The 9,728-nt window shown below is 34.9% G+C and overlaps 1 long non-coding RNA gene across 1 annotated transcript; it reads left to right on the top strand.

The window, feature by feature from the left end:
- Positions 1 to 263: 263 nt before the first annotated feature.
- On the top strand, positions 264 to 5,489 carry LOC120273053. The gene is made up of 3 exons (XR_005540499.1): positions 264 to 303; positions 410 to 500; positions 714 to 5,489. It is a non-coding gene; the product is annotated as an uncharacterized LOC120273053 (long non-coding RNA).
- The last annotated feature ends 4,239 nt before the right edge of the window (positions 5,490 to 9,728 follow it).

Genomic DNA, 9,728 nt, shown 5'->3' with positions numbered 1-9,728 from the left:
ACCAATTTTCTTAACTCATGTTACTTGGTTAAAATGAATGAATAAAAATAAAAATAAAAAAACCGGGAGGAAGTTGATGATTGTTAAAATGAAATTAGGAACTGCCTCAATCATACCACTATATTTTACAACATTTTATATATAACTAGGATGTCTCTATTTAGCATTTAAAAAAAAAACATTTATTTATCCATATTATTAAAGTAAGTATACAATCAGCTTCCACAGCTTTAAGAAACAACTTTAAAGAAATTAAGACTAAATCTTGATGTGGTGAACTAATCGCCTTTCTTGAGTCGCGAGGTCTAGAGTTTGCTCTTTCAAAATTGAGGGGTTCATTTATTTTGCTTCCAATGCTCACATGGATTCAAATCTAAGTCCTCAATTGCATGATCTCTCTATTTTTTAGGAAGACGATGATGAATTAGATCTTAAGAAGCCACCAGAGGCGACTAGGGTTGATCGTCTACGACATTGTCTCATCGGCAAGTTCCTTACTGGTAAGCCTATAAATTTAAATGCTATGAGGAATCTATTTGCCAGTATTTGGCAACCAGAGAAGGGGATGACTGATTTTGAAGTGCCAAGCCCACGATATCTGTTCAAATTTTATCACCATTTGGATTTATACTGCTCCTCCAACCCCTGTAAATCATTGATGTTCCACAATCCGTTCCAATATTTGATATGAATATCTGGGTTCAAATTTACAGGCTCCCTATTGGATTTATATCGGAAGGAATTGGTCAACAAATTGGGAATTATGTTGGCAGGTTACGAGAATACAATCAACAAAATGAAATGGGATTATGGAGGACATTTATGCGCCTAAAAGTCACGCTGGATGTCAGGCATCCACCAAAGCGAATGAAAAAAAATCAAAACCACAGCAACTAAATGGGCTATGATCACTTTCAAGTATGAGATACTGCCAAAATTTTTTTGTGTGGGATACTTGGGCACTCTGATAAATTTTGTCCCCAACTTTATGATCATGAGGAATCTCAACTCCGACGTGAATGGGGGGTGGGGGAGTGTTTTTGAAAGCTCAATCTCATAATATTGATCAGAGTGGTGAACGGTGGCTTGTTGGCAAGTCAGCTATTAGTCAAGTTATAGATATCACCAATCCAATACACTATGAGCAGAATGTATCACAAGCAGCATCTACATTACGGATGGATATGGAAGTTGCTTCTTTACAAGGTGGTAATCATACACTTGGCCCAAGGGATTATGATGTCCAAGGGGTGAGCTTAATGCCACGCAGGGCAATTGATAAAAGGAAAGAAGTGGCTGCTGGGTGTGACATAGAGTGTGAAAAAATTGGCTTGATCTTACATGAAGATAGGCAAAAACAACGAAAGGATAGGGAGTTAGCACAACATGAGGAAGCACAAATTGAACCCCAAGCCCAAGTCTTAGAAAGCTCCATCGCCATGGAAAGTGAAGCAATTTTTTTATTGGCAGAGCCTTAGGTCCAAGCCTGCCACAATCCATGAGTTACTTATTTTGGAGCTGTCGAGGGCTTGGCAACCCTCGGTCAGTTCTAGATCTTTATGAGCTAGTGAAAATGTTGCGGCCAGATATCATGTTCCTTATGGAGACGATGTGTTTTGAAACCAAAATAAAAGAAGTTCATCATAAGCTTCATTTTGAGGCTTGTTTTGCAGTTGATCGGCTTGGTCGAGGTGGAGGGTTAGCAGTTGATCGACTTGACGATTACTGATCAAAGAACTCTGTCATGGAGATTGACTTACTACTATGGTTTTCTTGAAATATCTCAGCGACGCGCTGTGTGGCAATTTCTAAGAGCTTTATCCCGAAGATCCAGGTTACCTTGGTGTATTCTAGGGGATTTCAATAACCTCTTAAATCTTGACAAAAAGCGAGGGGAGCACCACATCCAGAATGGGGTTTTTATGGGTTTAAACAGGCATGTTTTAGATTGTGGGCTGTTGGGTATAGCGTTATCTGGCCATCCTTACACTTGGGAAAGAGGTCGAGGAACTGAAATTTTTTTGGAGGAAAAACTAGATCGTGCTATGGGGACACCTAGTTGGATGCAGTAGTATGGTGATGCTCCATTAAGGAACTTTGCAACTCCAACATCTGATTATTCTACATTACTTCATCATTGGAAGGCAAGCCTTATTTTTCCCAAAACCAATAGGTTCGGCTTTGAGAATTCTTGGCTTCGTGAGTCATATTTAGTAGAGTTTGTGCAACATACTTGGGAAAGGGATTCAAATGCCGATCTCCTTGAAAAAATAAAGCACCGCAATGAGAACTTAAAGGTATGGGGTCAGAATCTGACTGGTAACTTCAGGAAAAGGATATTTGAATGCACATCTCGTATTTCTTCCCTCTAAGCAGCTAACATTAACACTTTAGATAGAGATTTGATGGCAGCCAAAACTGAATTGGGGGAGATTTTAGTACAACAATAAGTATATTGGAAGCGGAGGTCTATATTATTATGGCTCAAAGAGGGTGATTCTAACACTCGTTATTTTCATGCTTCAGCCTCTTAGCGTCGCAGAGTTAACACAATCTCTAGACTTCGGGATGAGGTAGGCGTATGGTATGAGGATAAAAGTATGATGGTCGGAATGCTTCTTGATCATTTTACTGAACTTTACTTGACACCATTGGTTTCTGGTGATATGGAAGTTGTTTTACAAGCTATTACTCCACGGGTTTCTCTTTAGGACAACATGATGCTCTTAGCATCTTATACCCTAGAAGAATTCAAGCAAGCTCTATTCCAGATGTATCCGGACAAAGCCCCAAGTTTGAATGTGTTTAATCCTGCATTTTATCAAAAATTTTGGTATCTGGTTGGCGTTAATATTGTGGAAGCAGGGACTAGGTGGCTTTATGATCATCAGCTTCCACCATATTTAAATGATACTATGTTGGTGTTAATTCCAAAGCGGGATACACCAACCACTGTCCATGATTTGAGGCCCATTGCACTTTGTAATGTACTTTACAAAGTTATATCGAAAGTTATTGCCAACAGATTGAAGCGTATTCTTCCCAATATCATTTCTGAATTCCAATTTGCTTTTGTGCCAGGAAGATTAATCACAGATAATGTGCTTGTGGCTTTTGAAATATTACATCATTTGAAGTGCAAATGGGCGGCCAATCGAGGTGAGATAGCGCTTAAGATTGATATTAGTAAGGCATAAGATTGAGTTAATTGGGATTATCTGCAACAGATAATGCTCAAAATGGGTTTTGATGGTTCATGGGTGGAATTAGTCGTGTCTTTCATTTCCTCTATCACTTTTTATGCTGATTTCAATGGAAGTCTTCTTGGGCTGATTAGACTAGTCGAGGCCTTCGTCAAGGGGACCCTATCTCTCCCTACCTATTCATCCTATACTCGGAGGGTCTATCAGCATTGTTGTCTCAAACGGAAGAAGAAGGGAAGATACATGGCAGCAGAGTTTCTCAAGAAGCCCCATTTATTTCGCATTTACTCTCTGCAAATGATAGCTTTCTGTTTGGTAGAGCAACCATGGAGGAAACAATGCATCTGAAGCATATCCTTGTCCATTACAAATCAACATCTGGTTAATCAATCAACTTCAATAAATCTGGCATTTATTATAACCCTAATGTTAATTCTACTTGTCAAGCTCAGATAGGATCCATTTATGGAGTTTCTGCTCTTCTGGATAACATCAGGTATTGGGTCTTCCTTCTTTTGTTGGTAGGAGCAAAAAGGCTTCGTTTGCCTTCTTGAAAGATCGGCTTTGACAACGAATTACATTATGGCGAAACCGTTTTTTGTCCCAAGGTGATAAGGAAATCTTATTAAAAATGATCTGTCAAGCTTTGCCAACTTATTGTATAGGGGCTTTCCTATTGCCAGTGTCTTTGTGTGAGGAGATTCAAAAGATGATGAACTCCTTTTGGTGGGGATCACATGCACATGGGTCGGGTGGAATGCATTGGATGTCTTGGGATAGACTTTGTGTTCAAAAAGAGAATGGAGGAATGGGTTTTCGACAACTACATTGCTTTAATCTTGTTATGTTAGCAAAATAGGGATGGCGGGTACTCCATCATGGTACTGCTCTCATTTCAAGGATATTCAAAGACAAATATTTTCCTGATGTGAAATTTTCTAATGCCACATTGGATCATAACTCGATCTATACATGGAGGAATATTTTGTCATCATGTTGGTTATTAGAAAAAAGGGTTGTAGATGTCAAATTGGAGCTGGAACTCAAGTGCACGAGTGGGAAGATGCTTGGTTACCTAATGTGGAGGACTTTCATGTTCAGACAGAGGGAAACCCTGTCATTGGTGATATATGCGTCGCAGACTTAATGATACCCAATAGCATAGAATGGGATGTTGAATTGGTGCTGGAGCTTTTCAATGAGAGAGATGCCAGTTTTATCTGTAAAATAGTGCCAACAAGGGATGATGAAGATTTACTTATTTGGCACCACTCAAAGACAAGCATATATCAAGTGAAATCGGGATATCGATTAGCCTTTAATAGTCTTACTTGTGATCTTAATTTGGTACATATTGGGGATTGGAACTCTTTATGGAGATTGAAATTGCCACCTAAGATACGTCACTTCATTTGGAGATTGCAACGGCAATGCCTCCCATTGCGAGGACAACTTGTGGAGAAAAGTATGCAGATTCAAAATATATGTCCATGTTGCAATAGGCCTACGAAGACCCGAAGCCATCTGTTTTTACATTGCCCTTTTGTTACCTCTTTTTGGTCTCATCTGAATATTGATGTGGATAGGATGGAGAAGAACAGGTTTAATGACTGGTTTGTTGATGTATTGAACAAATACTTAGACAATGTTACAGCACAAGCTTGTTTATTGTTATGGAGTGTGTGGAAGTTTAGGAACAACAATGTGTGGAACATGCATCAACTCCCATTAGCCTCTGTCTTTCAACATGGACTGGAGTTTTTGATGTCTTGGAGGGAAGCATAAGTCAAGGTGGTGGCATATAGTAATTCAACTGCAGCGCATCTTCGCCAATCAATGAAGTGGGTTCCTCCCTCTGATGGATGGCTTAAGTGTAATTTAGATGGAGCCTTGTTTGCTCAACAAGTTAAATATTGCATGGGGACAGTGCTACGAGATCATATGGGACATATCACTGCTGGGTTTTCTGCTGCCTTCAATAGGCTTCATTTATAAACGGAGGTAGAGATGATTTCTTTCAAAGAAGTGTTAAGTTGGTTGAAGGATTCTCAATATGTTAATGTTATTATTGAGATGGATGCACTTGTTGTTGTTCAAAGAATTGCCGCTGAATTTGAATATATCACCTTTGGGCAATATTATAAGGGACTGTAAGTTATTTCTGTCTACTTGTCCTTCATTCAAATTAAGGTGTGTAAGGAGGACAGCAAATAGTGCTAGTCATTCTTTAGCAAAAATGTCTATTATATGTGTCCCCTGAATATTGGGAAAAGTCACTTGATGGGATCCAAGATGCTTTCTCTATTGATTTCAATTAAATGCAGGAAGACAACTTCCTTTGATTTAAAAAAAAAACTATAAAAAAATTTTTAAAAAAAAAATATTTTATCATATTTAAGTTTTTGTTTGCATTAAGCATGATATGTTAATAGTTTGTATGGCAAAGAATTATTTAATTATAAACATTAAAAATTGTGAGTCTTATGCTTTCATTGATGATGACGGTGATTACCTTAGGTTATATAAAAATAGATAGGGTTATGAATGTAAAAGTCCATCATTATCCTTATCATCGTCCTCGGTTAAACAAAGAAAAAGTTACAAATTACTTTTTTTTTTCTCTCTTTCACTTCTACAAAGTTATATATATATATAGAGAGAGAGAGAGAGAGAGAGAGAGAGAGAGAGAGAGAGAGACTGACTTTATAATTGAAAGTGTTGCAATGATTTATGTCCAAGCAATGAAAGTACAAGAAATTGAAGTGCTCCAGAAACTAAATGGATTAGAATCTGAATACTAATGGATTTTATTTTGATTTTTTCAATGAGTTCTAGAGCAAGTTGTGAAATCTTTTATTGTATAATTAAAATTTTTTTTTATAATCTTTGTTAATTTTTTTTTTTTATTGAGTTGTTCATCTGTTATCTATTGTTAAATTTGCATTTACTTTACTCATTTTCCCATAAGTATTCTATGTATGATGTTGCAATTTTGTTAATTTTTAAGTTTAATTGTTGTACAGGTCCCTATAATTGTATAGTTTCTGCCTTTTTAGTCCTTACAGTATTTTTAGGTACAATTAAATTTTTATATTTAGTCGAGTTGGGTCATTCTAGTTCACAATATAGATGGGCAAGTGTAAATTGCAAGGGCTTAATTGTACCAAAAATATTGTCATGGACTAAAATGACCCAACTCGACCAAATAGGAAGATTTAATTGTACCCAAAAGTATTCAAAGGACTAAAAAGGCAGAAAATACACAATTATAAAGACTTGTACATCAATTAAACCTAATTTTTATTTTGCTTGCATTTCAAATTATATTTTAATTTGAATTTAATTTCCTTTCTTTCTTCCTTTATAACAAAATAGATGTTAGCAGCATTAGATCATCAACAATTTTACAAAGCATGACTAAAAATAATTAGTTTTAAGAATTTAATAAAGCACACCTTGTTTGGGCGTGGGCCCTCTAGTGCTGGGTTGGGCCAGTCCTTTAGTTAGTTTGTTTTAAAAATTACTAAAAAAATTATAGTTATATAAAAATCATTAAAATTAAAAAAAAAAGTTTGTTAAAATTAAATGCTAAAAAAATGTAAACTTTTAGGTGTAGAATAGAAATAAAAAATAAAAATTCACACAAAATAAAAACTTTAATTATTTAATAATAATAATAATAATAATAATAATAATAATAATAATAAAAAGTTTACAGCCCAACTCACAATATAAATGGGCCTTAAGGCCGGGCCCAATACATTGAGATGCCCATTATGTCTTGTTCTTTTATTATTGTTGCGTTTCATTTGTCCATCATTTTTCTTTTTCATCTTTATATACTTTATTTACTTTTATTTTGATTTTTATTCATCAAAATAAAGTATTTGCAAAGTACAATACGATAAATTATTTTATGATTTTTTTTACATGCATGGAAATATTTGCAAAGTGCAACTTTAAGAACACTATATAATTTGCTTTACCTCTCAATATTAGTAAATGAAAAACCTATTTGAATGAAATAGAGCATGTGTAATGTCTCCCTATAAATTGTCTTCTAAACCAATGGGAGGAAGCCAGGTGGATAGAATTAAAAAGGGTGTTATCAATGATGGAGAATGCCCTGAGCGCCACGTGTACAGCAAGATGGGGAAGGTTTGTTATGCAACCAACGGTGGAGATGAATCTGGAAAAGAAAAGGAGAGAAAGACATGGAAACACACGTTTGGCGGATTATTGCTGGGGTTTAAATAGAGAAAAATAAGGGAAAAGGAGGGAGAGGATTAGTGAAGTTTGAGGCTCTATTCAGAGGAGGAGAGAAAGAATTTGATGAAGATTTCTCGTCGGATTGATTATCTTAATTCTTGCTATTCATTAAGTTTGTTAATTGTTCTTGTTCTTACATTCTGCTTGGATGGTTGATGATGATATTCTAAACTCTATGATGTGATAGACTTTGTTTGTGATTTGATTTGGAATGTCTCGATCTGAGATCTTAGCTTGAATGTTAAAATAAACTCATATCCTGAGAATTTCTGAAGTTTAATCAGTTTTTCTTGATAAATTTGAGTTGTATGGAGATTGTTGATTGACTTTCTATTGATTGATTAGTTCATCTGAAGATTTGATATTCAGATTCATAACAGCATGGCATATTAAATTTGTTTAAGCATTTCTAATAAATAAAACTTATGCTATATAGAATCATGATAGCATATGCTTCCTAATATATATATATATATATATATGTTGATAAGACAGAGATAGGATTCGGACTTCTAATATTTTAATTGAAAGAAAAATAAAAAATAACCACATTTTAATAAAAGTGGTAACATAAGTATATGTATATATTAATTAATTGAGGGAAGAAAAATAGGACACTGATGTCAAATCTCACGTTGATATAATGCAAATATTTTTTTCTTCATTATTTTGTTATTACTTTTCTTTTTATTTTTAATTTAATATTAGTTTTAAAAAAAATAATTAAACGTATAAAAATCATCCATCTTTTTCCATGAGCATATATATATATATATATATATATATAGTTATTCCCACATCGCATCATTTATATGCAATTATTTAATCCGCTATAATCTTGTATCTAATTTGATTCAAGTAACTCTACTTACGTACTACGTCCTAATGTAATCGTATGCATTCATATTATATTAAAGTATTACATTATATAATTATATCTTAGGATTCTTCTTCTTCTTTATTTTTTTTATATATTATATATTTGTTGTGGAACTTTATTAACAATTTTTTTAAAAATGCCTGAGTTAAAGTAATGAGAAAAGAAGAGAAATGAACGTGATTCGGAAAAATGGTTCAATGGTTAAAAATTTTTAGATACAGGAGAAAGGAAAAAAACAAGGGTTAGCAGAAAAAGCATGAGTTATTACCCACTCAAATTATATGTTTACTTGAGTTTAAATATATGGATTCAAATATATAAAAATTTAATTGTATACAAATTGAATAAGATAACATGGTGGTTACAATGTTGAAGTTTCATCATCGACCAACTTAAGAAAAACAAATTCATTTCCTTTGACATTAATTATCTATCGCCTTCTTAAACTTACTCAAAATGTAGAGATCTCAAAGATAAGTGAAATTATTGAGGCTTTTAGAACCGGATCAAGTTTTGACTCGAAGAAGATTATGGCCATGAGTAGAAGGGTTCAACCAGCAAAAATTGGGGTTAATAATTTTATTAAAAAATAATTTATTTTTAACTTTTATATATAGAAAAAGTTATTATGTCACATATAGATAAATATTCAAGCATATCAATTTTAAATACATCAACTAACATAAATATAGACTTCAAATCTCCTCAAATTATTATATGAATGTGAAACACACTATTAGTTCTGGAGGGGTAGAAGTGTGATAATCTTCACTTAAACTCTCATGAAATGGAATCACATACAATCAATCATGCAAGAGAAAGGAGAGACATAAATTAGTTACTCAGTTCGGCATGACCTTGCCTAAGTTTGAAGGGTCGAGCTAGGAGAAAACAATCCACTAAAAGACGAAAAGAAAGAAGAGTTACAACACTCACTCACTCTCTCTCACACACAACAAAGAATACCCTCTCTAGATTGCCCAATGCCCACTTTCCTCAACCCACATACTAGGGTCTCTCACTCAAGACACATCCTAAATCTCAAAGCAGGATACCTTATATGGAAGTCCCTATGTCCCAGCAAAGCCTTCTCTTTTAGACTCTATGCGGCTTTCAAACTTGGATATCTTGCAAAGTTAGACGGTGCAACTCCAGTTGTAACTGAGCTTGCAACATGGCTCATGTACTGATCCTGACTGAGTTCCATCTCCCGTTGCAACAAGACTTGCGACACCTTTAACCCTCCCGATTGCTCCAGCTCACATCGACGCAGTCCACTCCTCCTGAGCTCCTGCTATCAGCAATTAGCTAGCATCCTTCCTCACGTCATATTAGCAAGTCCTTCTCCCACGGGTCGCACCCACCAAGACGCAAAT

This window comes from Dioscorea cayenensis, chromosome 12, assembly GCF_009730915.1.
Source record: "Dioscorea cayenensis subsp. rotundata cultivar TDr96_F1 chromosome 12, TDr96_F1_v2_PseudoChromosome.rev07_lg8_w22 25.fasta, whole genome shotgun sequence".
NCBI lineage: Eukaryota > Viridiplantae > Streptophyta > Magnoliopsida > Dioscoreales > Dioscoreaceae > Dioscorea > Dioscorea cayenensis.
This window is presented reverse-complemented; position numbering and strand designations above follow the sequence as displayed.